Below are 19679 nucleotides of genomic sequence, written 5' to 3'. Positions count from 1 at the left end.
TTTCATGTTGAAAAACGCTAAAAAAAAAAAAAAAATTTAAAAAAAGAGAAAATTCAATAGCATGTAACGATGAAAGAATTTTTCATTAGTGTGTCATGAATATTTTTGAACTGTAGTAGTAATGAAACTTATGAAAATTTAATATTATAATGTATATGTTGTTCCATGTACTTATGTCTATACCGATCTTGAAATATGCTCAATCATAATTTACTAAACAACATGAGTGCAGGGTGTACATCACCCAAGGTACCTCATGTGTTGTGGACAAGGTACAAAGCAAATCAGTAAATGCGACTACCGCTAAGCACTGTTAAAATACATTGCCATCTGCTAAGGCAGGGATTTGCACGAATTTGTAGTGCAAACAAAAGTCACAAATCTAACATTAATCTAGGAACTTGCACGCTAGGCCTAGATTATAAAATGTGTACAATAATGCGAGAGGCAAAGTTTTGTAAAGTCGAGCCTGGCTCTGGAGAGCAAGTACGCAATGAGTGGGCAGACATGACATGGGGACTTACCTCAGATGAGACGGAAATACAATTGTATAGTCAAAAAATCTGAAGGCAAGTACGACTCTAAGTGGAAAATAAAAAGAGATAATTAGTGCGAGAGACTGGTAAAATCCAGCACTAGCCAAAATCCAGTTCAGACTGAATGAAATACATTAGTGTTTGTGAACTAATCGAAACAGTTACTTTAAGCAGTGTGAAAAACTGTGAAGGTGAAACTGTGATATGGACAGTGAAGTGCTAGTATTGAACGTTCAACAGCGGTGAAGACGCCAAACGCCAATATTACGCACGAAAAACTGTGAATTTACTATAAATGTGAACTGTTAACGTGAAGTGAACCCACAGTCAATATTTTTGGGACAGACTGTAGTTTCAGTGAGCACAATAATGCGAGATTGGAATGCGATGCGTGGACTGTTGCAAAACAGCGACCGCAGAAACGGCGAATGTTTGTGCTAAGCTCGTATTGGGACACTCACCAGTGCCTGCGAGTGCGGCGAAAACATAAATAATTTTATCAAGACAAAAACTGACGTGTAATGGAAACAGTATTGCATCAAAACTGCATTCACGGGAGAAGGTCCATGTCATGTTTTCTGCAAGACAGTGCTAGCTTGACACTCGGAAACTGGCGAAAACTTAACAACAACTGCCGCACTAATAAATGCTCCTTTCCCACTAGCGTAACCATCTGCAGCGGGAAACAAATATTACGTTGGTTGTGTGTGTGTTTCATGTACTACGTCGGAGATGCGTAGCAGAGCTGACTCCTGCCAACAAGAGCGGGGGGCGGATATCATCCCACTCCGCCACGCCCGGCCGAGACAGAAGCGCATCGCCAACGGTGCAGCCGATCAGCTGATTCTGACGTTTCGCGACGGCGAGACACACGCTGGCGTCGAGCGGGCGTTGACCTCTCCGCAGTCGCCGCGAACGCCGAGCACCGAACACACCAACCGACGCCGTCGCGAGCCAAACGTCGCGGCGTAGATCATCAACGACACCGCAATCAATTGTTATAATGACCTCATTTTTTGCATAGTGCAACAAAAATATTTGTATGCACATCCTGTACTCCAATGACATTCCAGAAACAATTAAGTGAAAGTGACCAAAGCAGTTAGTCTGTCGCTCCGCCGAGGTTTTCCCCAGGTTTCCCTACGGCCGCGCCAAATGGGGAGCGAACAGTTGACACCCCTAGGACTTCAAATATTCCGGACTAACTCGTGGTTGTATACCTTGAACCTCATCTGTATTACACTTTGTGTGCAACGCACCTCAGTAATTACAACATACGATGTGACATATGTAAACTGTGAAAGAAAAATCTGCGTGTGGACACTATGGACATGAAAGAGGAAATATTTATGTCAAAAAACACGAACATTTTTTATGACATAAACATTTCGGGGGGCAATATAGCGTCCCCAGTGCCATATTACGAAAAGACTTTAAATTATTTTTAAAGAAGACATTCATAATTTGTAAGAGATTTTTTTTTTCATGTAGCCTTAAAATAATAATTTCTCTGTGTAGGTTTAGATTGCAAAGAAATAATTTATGACAGAATGATCTAAAGAGACGCCCAGTTACACTCTTTTGTTAATTTTTTAGTCGACCTTACTTCTTCGCTTGTCTTGAATGTGTCTAGAGGGACATCTTGCGTGTGCTGACAAATGTAAGCATATTTGTATGAGTTAAGCATATAATATACCGATTTAATATTATTGTGTACTTTTAATTTGTAAGAGGTGATCCCGATTTCATGTCCGCCTTCCTTGAATTAATCTGCATTCAAGTAAATTACAGCTCAACAATCGCAGCGGCCGATGCAGCCAACGACGCCATTACGTGGCGAATTTAACTTATGAAAAATTAGCGGAAGCGGAAAACTCGCCCGCTATTAGCATAATATTAATTTTTCTCCACAGCCGCACGAAGTTGCAGAAATACTTAGCTTTAAGATTCTTATTTTCAGTACCATAGCTGAGAGCCAGAGCCAGGACTTCGACTACAATACAATGGTCAACGGAGGTAAGAAAAATACTCTCGCGCGTGTGTGGGCCGCAATTTTAATTAATAACTAAAGATTTCTTGCTTTAAAGTGAACTGACTAGCCGAGTTTATTACATTGTTCAACTTAAATATCATTTTTATTAAGGCCCACCACGTAAGTCGGCAACAATCAAAAAATAATAATAATAATAACATATATATTAAATTACGACGGCCGACGGACGCGAGAGCGGTCAACGACTGCCTTGTGCGGCGCGCAGACTTGACTGTTGCTTTGAGTATGTGCCGCCGCCAAAACACAGCGCGGTATCCTTGTATTCTCTGCATGTTTACATGTAGCTGTTTGTTTCTCTAAAGTATGTCATTCCACAAAAACTTTAGCGTTCGATATATGATGTATTCCCTTGGAGCGTCGAGATTTAAGAGTTTCTACTTCAATAGTGTTATAATGAATAATTTTGCGAACTCTATATGGATCGTTATAAAGCAGAAAAAATTTGCGACACAAGCCTTTTCCTTTGTGAGACAAACGATGAGACTTAATTAACACCTTTCGACCAACTGACAAGGTTTTTAAACGACCAGGACGTTTAGCTGATTTCTCTTTTCTAGCAGCCGCAGATGCAATATTTTTCAGAGCCAGGTTGACAACTTCAGAATGCTGCAGTTTCCGTGTAGGTGGAGAAGGAACGATTTCAGAAATGCGATTTGTCGGTGCTTTATTTTTTAATGTCAATATAGGTGGTAAAGAAGTTGAATCATTAGGGGTTCATCCAGAATGTTTTGAAAAATATGAAGATACTGATCCCAAGTTCTGTGATTCTGATGACAATAAAGTCGACCCAATTTATTGATTTCCTTCATCCATCTCTCTGAAGCGTTAGATTGAGGATGAAAAAGTGAAAAGAAGATTGGTTTAATCTTACGACGCCGTAGAGTACGAAGCCAAATTTTAGAGCGAAACTGTGATCCATTATTTGATATAACCTTATCAACATGACCCACTTCTTAAAGAAAATGTTTGATGAATGCATTAGATACTGAACGAGCTGTTGCTTTGTGTAAAGGTGTAAAACACACATATTTTGATGTCAATTCCACTGCTACCAAAATTTACGCAAAACCATTAGTAGAACGAACCACTGGACCGAACAAATCGACTGCAGCCATGTCCTTTAATTTCGCTGGAATGATAGGAAACAACGGTGCTGTGTGAGAAATAGTTGGGGCTTAGCCTTTTGACATAATTTGCATTTGGCAAGAACAGATAGAATACGTTTTTCCATATTACTGAAGTAGCAATTTTCTCGTAATTTATGAAAGCATTTTCTGGGACCAAAGTGTGCATAACTGAAATGTGTGTACCAAATCAATTTATTGACCCACTCATCAGGAATACAAACTAACCAAACAGAGTTGCTGACCGATTTTCGTTTAAAAAGAATATCATTGCGAAGTAAATAATACTGTCTGATCGCTACGCTTTCCTTTCTCCTCCACTTCTCCTTAATGTCCTTCCAGATTGGATCCTTGTTTTGCTCCTTAGCGATGTCCTGGAGCGAAGATGAAATAAAATTCTCAAACGCAACACCTTGAATATACATCAAACAACAATTGTTCTCTTTGCAGTCCTCCTCAGCACTTTGTTTCAAACCCATAGGTGCACATGATAAGCATCAGCAACAATATTTGAAGAACCCTGTATGTAAACAATACTAAAATCAAATTCCTGTAGGTACAACGCCCATCGTGACAATCTTCCATGCGTTAATTTTGTTGACATAAGAAATTCCAGAGCTCGATGATCGGTGTAAACCTTAGTATGTCTGCCATACAAAAATATGCGAAATTTTGTGAAAGCCCATACAACAGCCAAAGCTTCAAGTTCAGTAATCGAATAATTCTTTTCTGATTTAGAGAGAACACGACTTCCAAATGCAATAGTTTTCTGTACTACAACGCCGTTTTCTTCTATCTCTTGAAATAAATGTGCACCTAGGCCTTGGTATGATGAGTCCATCGCCAAACAAAAATCTTTAGATAAATCCGGATGTGAAAGAAGTGGAGCAGCAACTAAAGCATCACGAAGTTGTTCAAATCCTGATTGAGCTTCCTCATCCCAACACCAATTAGAATTCTTTCCAGATAGTTCACATAAACGAGGTGTGGCCAAATCGTCCAGTCTAACAAAGCGTCTAAGAAAATTACAGACACCAAGGAAACTACGAACATCATGTTTTGTAGTAGGAACAGCATAATTACGAATAGCGTCTAATTTTTCTGGATCAGGAAGAACACCTTCTGTAGAAATAACGTGACCGAGAAATTTCACCTGAGAACGACCAAATTCAGATTTTTCCAAGTTCACAGTGTGACATTACAGCCTTTATCACTGCGATTTTTAACGTGTAAAAGTTTTTTTTCTGTATTCGCGTCAGTATGTGCGAACTTTTAACATATACCAATGAATGTTGTAACCAGATATCTTTGCCGCGCTCCTGAAAAGCGCAGAATATCACGATAGCTATAAACTGTTATACGCTGCTATCGATCAGTAAAAAAAAAACGATGCACCTATGTTTCAAAATAACAATTGCCAATTTTTACTTCTGCAGGGAGCCGCTCCGCTGTCTAGCTGTTCTGTGAATGTGTTGCGAGTCGGACGCAAAAGTATTGTGCTCCATACTGATATAATCATTTTATTGTAAAGTTAAGAGTTTAAGTGATTAAAAATATATGTAGCCACAAACAAGCGAGAATGTATATCGTGAAAAATTCGCTCCACCGCCACAATGGGTGGCCATGTTAATGTAAGTTTCCGTTTCATAATATAATACTTGAAGCCTTGAAGTTTATTTAATTTCAAAGAAAATCTCTCAACCTTATTTTCATTAATTATACTTGTGATAATCTTTTCTGTTTAAAAGATTTATGCAGTTTATGATCCTGCGTGTGTTCTGTCGGAACAGGAGGCTGTCGTGACGACATCGTTATAGTATTTATTCCAAGTTCTTTCAGTTCTGTTTATATGTTCGTACAAATCCAATTAGTTGGTCCCTTAGGTTTCTTTCATGTAACTTCTGTCTGTTTTCTCCGCGCGATCTTCCTCCGAAAAAAAAATTTCTGTTCATTTTTTAGTAATTTTCGATATCGCGAATGAGAAAAGACAGCCGCCTCCTGCTCCGAACGGAACACCACGACTTTTCTAACGTCGGAGAGTACCGCACGAATTTTCCGCTAAAAGGTAATAGAATTACTTAAAGCTGGATCAATTACGCATGTTGCTGCTGTTCTCCGACAAATCTGGTGTGATTAATAGTAATTTATTCTGTCACGACAAAAAGAAACAATTTTATTTTTACCAAAGCAACAAAGCTTTCAATTAAGTTACTAAAAATCATACCAGATCTGGCGCCCGAACAGGGACTTGGCTAAAAATATTGAAAGTGTCATGGTACTAATATATGATTGTCTTATTTCATGTATCGCTCTTTGGAACCCAATGCTGCATAAAATTACGGATGAGCAATAAATATACGCAATATTGAAGGACGCGGTATTTACACAAAAATCTTGGGATTTAATAAGACGCAGATTTGCAGTTTTGAAGACAACGCCGAGTGAGTACCAAATTTTCGTTTGCCATAGTTCTGTCTAAAGAGTAGCCCATTCGACCTTCAAATTCGACCTCACTCTATCCTTTCTGTAGCTTAACGAAAAAAAAAAAAAAAAAAAAGAACACGTTTTTTTTTACGTAAATATTTGAACATTTTCTGTAACCTTTTGCTTGACTATTTGTTTTATACTGTAATTAGTATTCTCGTGTAAGTTCAAGATGGAGGCCATTTCAGTCTTTTCTGTGTAACAGCGTTGGCAATCAATTGTTTCAACGGCGTTGACTCCATCTTGTCTTTTTGCTACAGACGTGTGTCAGTTATTACCCACGTAACATTAGACATTTGACGAACGCGCCGCGACTTTAACTTGCGCGGCAAGGATAATTGACAATCAGAATTTCAGTTGGCAGTACCCATTTTAAGTCGGCAATACTTGAATTTCATTATGGCGGACGAACAATCGAGCGCGAACTCTGCAGACGAAAGCGACGGCACTGTTAACAAACATTACCGACTCCGCTCACGCGGAACGACGGCCAGGACAGACGACAGACAAGAGGTAGCTAACGTGGACGACACTCAGCAGGAAACACCCACCTCCCCGATAACGGTATCAATTGACATTGTCAAAATGTTACAGGAATTGATACTAGACAGACAGGAGAGGGAACAACGTGAGAAAGACAGGGACAAGTTTTTATCAGAGTTGAAAACGGATATGACAACACAGATTGACTCAGTTAGGAATGACGTAAATACCACCATTGATGCGAAAGTAGGTCTCTCACAGCGAAAGTAGGTACCCTCACTACGCAAGTAGGCTCTCTCACAGCACAGATAGATTCGGTTAAGGGTGACGTCACGGCGCAAGTAACCACTTTGACAACACAGATAAGCACTCTGAATAACAAAATTGATAACATTGGTCAGAATCTCACAACTCAAATCGAAGCGTGTCGCAAAGAAATCGATTCGGTAAAACTTGCGTATAAAACAGTTGCACGACAGGTAGACGAGTTAGCGACAGCGGTATCCACTGTAGAATCAAAAGTAAGTGCAATGGCGAATGACATTTCGGACCAAACTATTGAGGAAAGAGTTAACAGTAGTGTTGCTTCGCACACTAAAGCACTTACCGAACATTACAAAGAATGGATTGATGTACAAGAGAAGCTTGTTGAGGAGAAGGTTACACGTGACTTGAAAGATGTTGTTAAATCCGCAACCTTAGACATATTATCTGCACCCGGCAGTTCAGGAGACACTGTTTGTACTGAACTAGGCCAAATTAGACGAGTGTTTACCCGGGATTTGCCGGAATGGCGGAAGCAAGTAACAGATGAGATATCCGACCTGAAACAGCAAATTCAAACACTACAGTATGATAACCAGAGAGCCTGCATCTCGTGGTCGTGCGGTAGCGTTCTCGCTTCCCACGCCCGGGTTCCCGGGTTCGATTCCCGGCGGGGTCAGGGATTTTCTCTGCCTCGTGATGGCTGGGTGTTGTGTGCTGTCCTTAGGTTAGTTAGGTTTAAGTAGTTCTAAGTTCTAGGGGACTGATGACCATAGCTGTTAAGTCCCATAGTACTCAGAGCCATTTCCATGATAACCAGAGTGACGGGAAACACTCACTACCTTCTGAGCCAGATGAACATCAATACCAGACAACACAACAACACAACACACCACAGTACATTCCGCGACCGAAAAATGAATTTAACGATCCACACAACAACAACACTGAACAATTGACAGTCACAACCCTCATGAAAGAGGAGAGTGTATTGAAACACAGAGTTTTTCAACCATTCCAACCGGAAAAGCGAAATATTCATCCAGTCGTTTTCCTAAAGAACTTTTCAGGAGTCTTTCCAGCTGCCTGGAATGACAAACAGAGAATACAATTCATTACCGGATATATACAAGGAGAAAGTGCTATATGGGGAACCGAGATGGTTGATAAGTGCAAAACATTTAGCGAGTTTGAGAAGAACTTTTTAAGCAAATTTTGGAGCGCAGGTGTTCAGCAACGCCTACGCAAAGAGGTCTACAACGCCGAACCTTTCCATTCGAACAGTGGCGGACTTCGCCGGCACTTTGAAAAGTACTTGAGAAAGATACAATATTGGGACACTCCCATAACAACAAAAGATGTTATTATGATTCTTAAGTCAAAACTACCCATTTCCATACGCGAAAAATTAGTGAACGTGTCAGAGGAAGATCAGGACGCATTTTTATCCGCCCTTGATTCGCTCGATCTTATACACGAAGACGCGCGTGCGAATGCTAACCGTAAGAACAACAACGCAGGCACGTATTCGAATGGAAACGGTAGTAATGGAAATGGTTCACACGAAACACAATACGGAAACAAACAGTACAATAACGGCAATAGAGGCCGAAACAATGGTTACCGTAATGGTAAACAAAAAAACAAGCATTACAGCAACCAACGGTACAATCCAATATACAACACGCAACAACAGTATTACGGGAATGCCCCATACCAACCAAACAATAACGGTAGTAACTTCTACCAGAATGGGAACAAATAAAAGGGTAAACGTTGCAACAATCAAAATTGCGGAGGTCAGCTACCTCCACCACAACCCTATGGGCAGCCACAACATCAGCAACAACAGCAATACACGCCTCAGCAACAACCATTCATGCAACAACAACAGTACACGCCACCACAACAGGACTTTAGATACAATAACAATAAACCAAGAAAATAATACAATCCACCGGCATATTTTACGCAGGCAAGTAATGTACCGATTTTTCAGCCTGGTAACCAAGTGCAGTACCAACAAGGGTTTGATACAAATCAACACACACAATGGGTAAAAAACCAGCGAGAATGGTCAAGTGATGTGACAGAAGAATCAAATCAGTCGCATCACAAGAAAGCGGAAAGCTAAAGGCAGCACCTTATCGCCTCCTTGGGGATGCTGCGGGACATAATGGGGGCAAACTCGACCTTGAACGACTTAACGTAATACGTTATGATCGCGACACTGACTTGAGAGACGATTTGTTGCAGGAAAATATTGAGACAGACTTGAATGACGTATGGGAAGACGAAGTACAAGCAATGACTAAACTTTACATAGCCAATACACCAATAGATGCTATTATTGATACTGGTGCAAACATAAATGCTTTATCACTATGTATGTTCAAGAAAGTTTCTGCAGGGATGAAAATTTTAACGTTACCAGTACAAGGTTGTTCAGTAACAGGAGCGGTAGGATCTTTATCACAGCGAGTCAATTTGCAAGCTCAGGTACCGATAAGGATTAATTCTACTTCTTTCATGTGTGTATTTCTAGTAGTTAAGAATTTGTCAGTGTCATGCTTATTAGGAATGGAGTTTCTGAGGAAGAATAAGGCAGTGATTGATATAGAAAAGGGTATCTGTACAATCCGAGTAGGTGAACAGGAGGTAACGCTGCAATTGTTGCGCGGCAAGGTCAAAAGAGTCAACACTGAGCACAAAGTTAAGGTACGCAGACCGGTACAGCGAATGTTTTTGAACCAAGCACACATGACAAGTCAGGGCAACAGTTGGACGGATTTTGATACTGATGACGGACTTCCGACTAGAGAAGAGATTTTGAATAAAGTAAGCGAATCAAGTGAACTTGATTACATACAAAGGCAAGATTTACTGCACTTACTTATGAGATATCTTCATGTCTTTTCTTCGAAACCTGGAGTAATACGTGACTACGAATATGACATGAAGGTCGCTCCCCATTCTACTTTTTGCAAGACAACGTACTCTGTCCCGTATGCAAGGCGCGAGGCTGTGAAAAATGAAATACGTAAAATGCTTAAGTGGGAGATCATTGAACCGTCAGACTCACCTTACAGTAGTCCGTTATTGCCAGTTTTGAAGCAGGATGGTAGTGTACGTATAGTTTTGGATGCAAGAAACATAAATAAAATAATTATTCCAGTAAGAACTCGACCTGAGGCTGTGGATGAACAATTACAAAGGTTTCATGGAGTAAAATTCCTCACATCGGTAGACTTGAGATCGAGCTACTGGCAGGTCAAGATGACATCACAGTCTCGAAAACATACAGCGTTTATATTTGCAGGTAGATCATACCAATTCAAAGTAGTTCCATTTGGTTTGAATGTGAGTTCAGGCGTATTCATAGCTGCACTTGATCATGTATTAGGACCTGAACTGTTGGATCGGGTAACAGTGTATGTTGATGACTTACTGATTGCTACGAAATCTTGGGAAGAACATTTAGACATAATAAGCAAAGTTTTCCAGAGGTTTGTTGACTATGGAGTCACAGCTAATCTACATAAGTCTAAATTTGGTAAAAGTGAGATTAAATTTTTAGGACATCTTGTATCATCACAGGGAATTACCCCAGATCCAGACAAACTAGCAGCTATTAAAAACTTTCCTGTGCCCTCTTCTAAACGCCAGTTGAAAGGCTTCCTCGGAATGACTTCCTTTTTCAGTAAGTTTATTTCGGACCAGTCGATGAACAGTCAAGCATTGCATGATCTTCTAAAGAAAAATACTCACTGGCATTGGACGCCAGAGTGTCAGGCAGATTTTTATCGCATTAAACAAGCACTTCTTAACAGCAATATTTTGTTCCATCCAGACATGGATAAAGAATTCTGTATTTCGTCAGATGCTTCATTTCAGGGGCTTGGTTCTTGTTTGTTTCAAATAGAAGTAATTGATGGAAAAGAAGAGATAAGAGTTATCAGCTTTGCAAGTAGGGTTCTCACAGAATGTGAGAGGTCATACTCGGTGACAGAGTTGGAGACTCTGGCCGTTGTATGGTCCTTTAAAAGGTTCAATTACTACATCCATGGTCGGAAAATTAAGGTCTTTTCTGATCACCAAGCTCTTAGTTTCTTGCTCTCGTGTAAACTTCTTCATCCTCGTCTTACACGATGGAGTCTCTTCTTGCAAGAGTATAATTTCGAAATAGTATACATCAAGGGTAAAAACAACATTATCGCGGATGCTTTGTCACGCATGCCGCAAGGACTTTCCGAGTCCAGTGAACTTATCGAGCAGATGTCTAACTACCGAATTCTTCTAATGAAAGACCCACTACTTAGAAAGTATTTCCTTCAGCTCTGCAAGCAGATGCGTATACTCCAAGAAACAGATCCCAAATGGCGTAAGGTCAAACAACTTCTTCTAACAAAACCCGATCACCACTTGTCCAAATTTTATAAACTACACAATGATGTTTTATTCCATCGAACTTCTCTCCTCTCTGGTAGATGGTGTGTGTGTATACCACACGCATACGTTGAACACCTTATCTGGTACACACATCTTTCCTGGGGTCATTATGGACCTGAAAAATGCAAACGAAAGATTTCTGCGTATTGCTATGTACCAAACTTGCACCATCGAATCCAAAGTTGTTAAGTACATGTCTTATCTGCCAGAAGGCAAAACCCTTAAACCATTCGAACCTAATTCCTCTGAATCCAATTATTACTGAGAGACCAAATCAAGTTCTGGCTCTTGATCTCGCCGGCCCCCTGCCGCAAGGGAGGGGAGGGGTGAAATACCTAGTCGCATTGCTGGATCTTTTCACAAAACATGTGAGACTTTATGCAGTGAAATCATCCAGTACACTTCCGATCATCCGTCGAATCGAACAAGACTATTTTCCTCGATTTGGCAAGCCGGAGGCCATTCTATCAGATAATGCATCGAATTTCACTGGCAGACAATGGCGCAATTTTCTTGCCAGACATGGCATCAAACAAATACTTATATCTCGTTTCAGACCGCAATCTAATCCCACCGAACGTATCTTCAAAGAGTTCAATAGATTCATTCGAACCTACATACCTAATCGACAAACCCGTTGGATTGACTTTGTATCTTCATTCGAGCAAATTGTCAACAATCTTCCTCACTTCTCAACTGGATTTACACCTACGGAATTAATGACGAGTCATCGGGAAAGAAATGAATGGTTAGATCCTATACCTAAAATTGTAGAACCAGAATTAGATTTAGATGCAAAACTTAGGCAAGCATTGGTATCCTTAGCTGTACAGGCGAATCTACGCAAGAAGTCTTATGACAAGAAAGTACCTAAGGCTCTTACATATGATATTAATGAAAAGGTGCTTTTACGGACACATTTTAAGCCATCGAAGTTGTTGAAAAGAAATCGGAAATGGAGGCTATTGTACGACGGACCATTTGTAGTAATTAGAAAACCACATGCAGGATGTTATCTAATAGCGGATCCAGCATCTGGCAGAATTAAAGGATTGTATCACCACCAGGATCTCAAGAAGTATAACGAGGCAAAGTAACAAGCAAAGGAACATTAGCCTAAGGTTTAACCTGTGAAACACTCCGGTATTCAAACACACCAATACGAGTACTCACACTTTGGCGAAAAACTATGAAGGTAATAGAAGATTTGATTTATTATGGCGTACGAAAAGGAAAGCACATTCCATTTGAGAGGACAGATTCTCAGTTAGTTTTAAGTTAGTCATAGGTGTAAGCAGTCCAAGTTGGCTGTTGGCATTGAGGAATGCCGTTATTGGTGAAAGGAGATACGGAAGGAAGTAGCAGATTGCCACCTTCCAACTCCAATGAATATATATGTATGTGAAATATTAGGTTAAGCAATTTCTTTTTCAGCCCTCAAGATGGAATGTTAGTCTTTAAGTGTACAGAGTACAGCCTATTGCGTGTAGACTGTGCGTTATTGTAACACCGCCATGAACTATACATCTTGTTAGCGCGATCTTCAGAATTAAACAATTTGTGTAGCCAAGTGTTTGAACTGTCAAAAGCAGTAAATAACAGAGAGAGAGAGTATCACGTAGTATTTGATAGTTTTCAGGAGATTCAATCTCAGATTCAAAGTATCATCTACGAACAGTAAGCCTCATAAAGATTTAATAGCTAAGCAACAAAGCATTTCCTTTATTCTGTTTTACAACAGCTGTTAGGTCATGTAGTCGAGAGTGCCACTACATGGAAACCTATACGTCGTACTGACAAGTCTGAAGTATTCCTGATGGTAAACGTTTCTTCTTTAAACATGTAAGATGCACTAAAGTAATTAGCTATTTCACAGCCAAGCCCGACAATCGCCCAGAAGGAACCGTGAGAAACTAGAAAGCTGTCACCAGATATGACTCACATTATAATAATAAAACTAAGATCTGATATTAGATTAAAGAATAGCCACTTGAAGGCACACGTGACGCATGTCATGCATCTAAGGTCACAAAAATATCCTAGTGTAGTTGTGCTAGAATTTGTATATAGTGTATTTATGTTCATATTTGATCCTCTCCTCTTCCACTTCTCCATCCTATCCCATTAAAAAAAAAGTGAGGATTAGAATTTGACAGGCTCATCTGAGTGCTCTTTAGACGGTTGAAGTGGAAACGAAATTTGTGGGAGAGATCCGTTAGCGAAAGTTTTGTTCTAATCGCGTATCGCGAGTAGCAATGTTGAGAGATTATAATACATTCCGCGAGTAGTACTTGCTGCCAGTAACTTTATGAAGCATGAATCTTCCGGAGAGAAATGCATGAGTATGCTCGACCAGTAGAGACAGAATTTGTTCAATCTGTGCTCTACATAAACAGTGACACTAAATTTTGAAGAGAAACGAAATAACAAGCTGCTTAAAAGATTTGTTTTAAAAAAAAATTTTACCTTTGTAAAAGGGAGAGAGAATAACCGAAATAATCGTGCCTTGATGCACAAGTAGTGGTATTCAATAAGCTAATCCGGCGTGGCGTGACTGAAAAGGTTAACAGAATTTTGTGACTGTAAGCAAACTTAAGAAATGTATGTATGTATGTATGTAATTTATGGACATTGTTTAATCTTGTAATGTATTTACCTGTGAGTAACTTGAACTGTGAACTTTGAAATCACAATGTGAGATGAGAGATGTGAATTTGCAGACACTAAGACGTTCTAAACAAAATGTGAGTGATAAAGTGTACAAAATACGTGTGCAGTGACATGTGTACACGCAAGTGCAGGTAGTGACAGCGATCACAGCAAAATTATTTTGCAAACTATATGTAAAACGTTGGCTTCACTGACCTGTGTGTAAGCAGCATGGCAGGTCGCAGGGACTGTCGTGTGAAATCCTCGATACAGACGATGGTATTTTCTACCCAAGTTTTCGATACGCCGATCGACGATGGAGGAAGGACACTAGACGTGTGTTTTCCGCGTGTTCTCATTTTAGCAGAGCGCGAGTGACACACGTTAAACTTCATACGAGCATACACGAGCGCGTGTTGCACTGGACTAGTAACCGGCAACAGCGCGGAGCTGCTTGCAGTTGAACTCAACAATTAACATTTGAGCCACAACCGACGCGCGCGCTGTGGAAGCGTGTCATTGACCTTAGAATGTTTTCCGTCTCACAACTACGCAAGAGACATTGCTAAAGCTATCACAGTGAAACTTAACTATGAACTTTATTTATTCTGTAAAAAGAGAAGTCTTAGCTTCAAATTAATTTCCATTTAATCAGTCACGTCGGATATTTTGCGATAGATAGTTAAATAAAGACAAGGCATTACTCAGCACTGAAACGTTAACTGGAGGGGAAGGTTATCAATCCTGTCCAGAATCCTATAAAACCTTTACCTGTAAGTACATTATAGCATGAACCTAACACAGGTTTCTTTCTGTTTATTTGCATGTAAACGACATGACGCTTGACGCGAGACACTAGAGAGGCAACACGAGCGAACACAAAAAAGACGCTACCCAGGGTCGTGACCTCTCGGACGACGCCGCTCACCGAACGAGAATAGACGTTGCAGACTCCGGTTAAGTGAGTGTCAAGTGAAACGTCCTGATTAACAACGACATTCTAAAAGAATCTAATGAAACGGATAAAAAAAACATTACGAGACCAAACAGGTCACAGACAATTTTAGAGGACTGTTTAAGTAATTATTTCAATGTATCTGTGTATGTTTGTCTACTGACATGTTTTGTTTCCTATATAGAGTATTATTCATTTATCTTTGTGTGTGTTAGACTTCAGATTGTTTTTTGTCATATTTTGTTTCGCAGTAACAGCAATTAAGATAACAGTGCAAGGACACCTTACAATGAACTGAGAGAAGTGCCAAAGTGCACAAAAGACACTGAAAGACTATTTGTTTTCATAACTGTACTGGAAGCATAAAATAACTAGATGACAAACTTATTCCAATTTCATGTTAGAACGAAAGTAAACAGACGATAAAACACAGTAATGTCTTGAAACTACATGTGAGTCCTGATGATCCTTCCGGAATCATCATGCCTCACATGGGAGGCATTGTGACATTACAGCCTTTATCACTGCGATTTTTAACGTGTAAAAGTTTTTTTTCTGTATTCGCGTCAGTATGTGCGAACTTTTAACATATACCAATGAATGTTGTAACCAGATATCTTTGCCGCGCTCCTGAAAAGCGCAGAATATCACGATAGCTATAAACTGTTATACGCTGCTATCGATCAGTAAAAAAAAAACGATGCACCTATGTTTCAAAATAACAATTGCCAATTTTTACTTCTGCAGGGAGCCGCTCCGCTGTCTAGCTGTTCTGTGAATGTGTTGCGAGTCGGACGCAAAAGTATTGTGCTCCATACTGATATAATCATTTTATTGTAAAGTTAAGAGTTTAAGTGATTAAAAATATATGTAGCCACAAACAAGCGAGAATGTATATCGTGAAAAATTCGCTCCACCGCCACAATGGGTGGCCATGTTAATGTAAGTTTCCGTTTCATAATATAATACTTGAAGCCTTGAAGTTTATTTAATTTCAAAGAAAATCTCTCAACCTTATTTTCATTAATTATACTTGTGATAATCTTTTCTGTTTAAAAGATTTATGCAGTTTATGATCCTGCGTGTGTTCTGTCGGAACAGGAGGCTGTCGTGACGACATCGTTATAGTATTTATTCCAAGTTCTTTCAGTTCCGTTTATATTTTCGTACAAATCCAATTAGTTGGTCCCTTAGGTTTATTTCATGTAACTTCTGTCTGTTTTCTCCGCGCGATCTTCCTCCGAAAAAAAAATTTCTGTTCATTTTTTAGTAATTTTCGATATCGCGAATGAGAAAAGACAGCCGCCTCCTGCTCCAAACGGAACACCACGACTTTTCTAACGTCGGAGAGTACCGCACGAATTTTCCGCTAAAAGGTAATAGAATTTCTTAAAGCTGGATCAATTACGCATGTTGCTGCTGTTCTCTGACAAATCTGGTGTGATTAATAGTAATTTATTCTGTCACGACAAAAAGAAACAATTTTATTTTTACCAAAGCAACAAAGCTTTCAATTAAATTACTAAAAAAAAAAAAAATCATACCAGATCAGTAATGCCAACTCTTGCAAAGATACGTAATAATGAATCCAAAATTTTGTTGTGTTCACTCCAAGAACGTTTAGCAATAAGAATGTCGTCAACATATGAAGTAATATTGTCACGAAGATAAACAGGTAAGATTTCGTTTAAACTACGAATGAATGCCGCTGAAGATACAGTAAGTCCAAACGGTAATTTCCGAAACTGGTAACAGTTACCAAAGGCTAAAAAGGCAGTATATTTTCTACAATCAGGGTAGAGTTCTAGTTGCCAAAAACTTGCGCGCATATCAATCGTGGATAAAATTTTAATTCCATGGAAATTTTGAAGAAGTTCATCTAAATTTTGTGGACGGTCAGTTTCATGAATGATGATATTATTTATCTGTCTGGAATCCAGAACCAAACGAATTGACCCATCCTTTTTAAGAACAACGTGTAATGGGCTGGTATAAGTACTGACTGCTGGCTCAATAATGCCTTGATCTATCATGTATTGAAGTTCACCCTTAACCTTGTCTCTATAAGCCAAAGGAATAGCGTACGTTTTCCCCCGAAATGGTGTGTGTTCTTTTACTTTAAATAAATATTGTAGGCCCTGTATAGTTCCTGTGTGATGACTAAATACTGTAGCATGTGAAGTCAAAATGTGGTGCAGCTCTTCTCTTGCAACGTCATCTGGCATTTCAGCTTTCTTAACCTTTTCATTAATCAATTCTTCGCTATTAATTATATCATCCATCGCGTCTCTGTATCTATTGTCATTGTCATGAATAAACACACTGTCGTCATAATGCTCTACGAAAACATTAGAAGTAAGAAACCTTAAACATTTTGTATCTGATTCAGATCTTGTTAAACACTCAAAAAATTTCAAACATTTCGGCATTCCGGCAACAGTCAAATTCACACTTCCTTCTTTAAAGTTCAAAGTTGCCTTATGTGTGTTAAGAAACTCCATACCTAACATAATTTGTGTACTGAGTAATGGAACAATAATAAAATTAGCAGAAAATTCGTATCCTTGACAAATGAAATTTAAGTTGGTCTGTTGTTTAACTTCCACACTTTTTCCAGAAATAGCGCCTCGAATTGTAGTTTTAGAAACAGGTAACACAGGACAAGCAATAGTTCTTACACATATACGAAAAACTGATTCACTAATGACATTCAATGGGCTCCCAGAATCTAAAACTGCAGTGAACTTATTCTTACCCACACATACTTCAATAACAGGATGTAAAAATGCGTCCACATTATTTTCCTTTTCGTCTAGCAAAATGTCTCTCATGTCTTCCAGGCGTACGTAGTGTAAAGTCGTAGTGTCATTACTTTCTGAACCGTCTATATTGCTGCCAGAAGCCGAAGCTGCAAGTCATTGTCGATTGTTTGCGTCACGTCTTTGATTATTCCCGTCATTTCGCGGATCAATTTCTACTATTTGCACTTGTCTCTCTGAATTTCTGTCACGCGGAGGATGCCAATTAGGTCCCTCCTGTCGGTTACATGTAAATTCTTGGTTGTGTCTGTCATTAAAATTTCTATTTTCCTGTCTGTCTGCATGACTGCTTCTTGTGTAATTTCGACTGTCACTTCTGAAATTACTGTTAGATCTACTACCCTGGTTATTTCTGTAGTAAGAATTTCTATTATTGTATGAATAATTTCTGTCTTGATGATACCGATTACTGTTTCCGTACGAGTGATCATTCCGGTAGGAATTACCGTTATTGTCTGTGTAATTTCTGTTAGAACGTCTGTTATTGTCATAAGGCTGGTATCTATTGTCCTGTCTGTTACGTCTGTCATTCTCAAAGTTACCCATATAACGAACGTTCCGCTCACTATCCCTTTTCTCTGAAAATCTATTGTAATTACTGTTACTGAAAAATTACAAGAAGTCCCGTCGTCGTTGTCATACTCAAGTTCTTGTAGCAAAGTCTTAAAAGTCTCAATGTCGTCTTTACATCTTCCGGCTAAAGCAATTTGTCTTATGGATTGTGGCAGCTTAGTTAAACAAATGCGAATTAATTCAGTCGGGCTATAAGGGTTGGACAGGAACTAATTCTTTCGAATCATGTCTTCAAAGTATTCTGCCGGCGTGCGGAACTCGGACTGATTAAAATTACGCTGCATAATCAGACTATGTTTGACTCTGTCTTGCGTGTTTTCGGACCAATATGCCGATATAAATGCATGATAAAAATCATTTAGATTATTACAATCTCTAATAAGTGCACGCATGCGCGTCGCCGGTTCGTTTTCTAAATATCCACACATAAATTCCAGTTTGTGACTTAGTGGCCAATTTGGTGGAAGTGCGTACATAAATTGATCTAACCATGAACATGGATGTATGTCATTCTTAGAATTACGAAAGATCTTAAATTTCCGAACAGTCAAAAAGTGTTTATAGTCAAAGTTTTCGCCTCGTGGCGACAAAGACCTACCGCGTCTGTCCCAGTCCGAATGTCGATTATTGTCAAGTTCGCGCGCCTGGCGCTCTCTTGTTGCATCCCGTAAATGAAATAAATTATTTTCTTCAAAGCCCTCTGCTATCTGTGATTCTAAATTTCTTCTGCTGTCTTTTCCTACGATTTCGCCTTCAATTTGTTTGACTTGCTTTCGTAATGCCTCAACTTCCCTTTTAACGCGTTCATTAAATTTTCCCTGATTTTCAACATGTTTATTTGTGTTCTGGTACTCTTCAGTTTCTGCAAATGGTAATGGAGCTGTATCATCCGAATCTCTGTCCCCATTTAAGCTAAGACTTGTCAATTTATCTGAAATCTCCTCAACTCTTTCCGATAAGTCACCTAATTGTTCTTTCTGTTTATTTACGTCTTCTGTAAGTGTCGCGACTCGGGTTTCAGTATTAACACATTTAGTAGTTAACTGTTCATACTGTTGTGTTAGGTTATTTAATCTGTCATTTGGTACGTATTCCTCGATTCTCTCAAATATTTCTTCCTTATCGTTTGCACGTTGTAAATTTAACTCTGAAAATTTCTGTACTATCACGCGATCTCTTTCTTCCTGTTCCCTTTGTCTAATCTCTACTGCAACTAATCTATTATTGTGAGAATTCAAAATCGGTTGTACTTCTTCTCTAATTTCTTTCTTTAATTCATCTTTCATGTTT

Source organism: Schistocerca americana, chromosome 2 (assembly GCF_021461395.2).
Source record: "Schistocerca americana isolate TAMUIC-IGC-003095 chromosome 2, iqSchAmer2.1, whole genome shotgun sequence".
Lineage (NCBI taxonomy): Eukaryota > Metazoa > Arthropoda > Insecta > Orthoptera > Acrididae > Schistocerca > Schistocerca americana.
Note: the sequence above shows the minus strand (reverse complement) of the source record.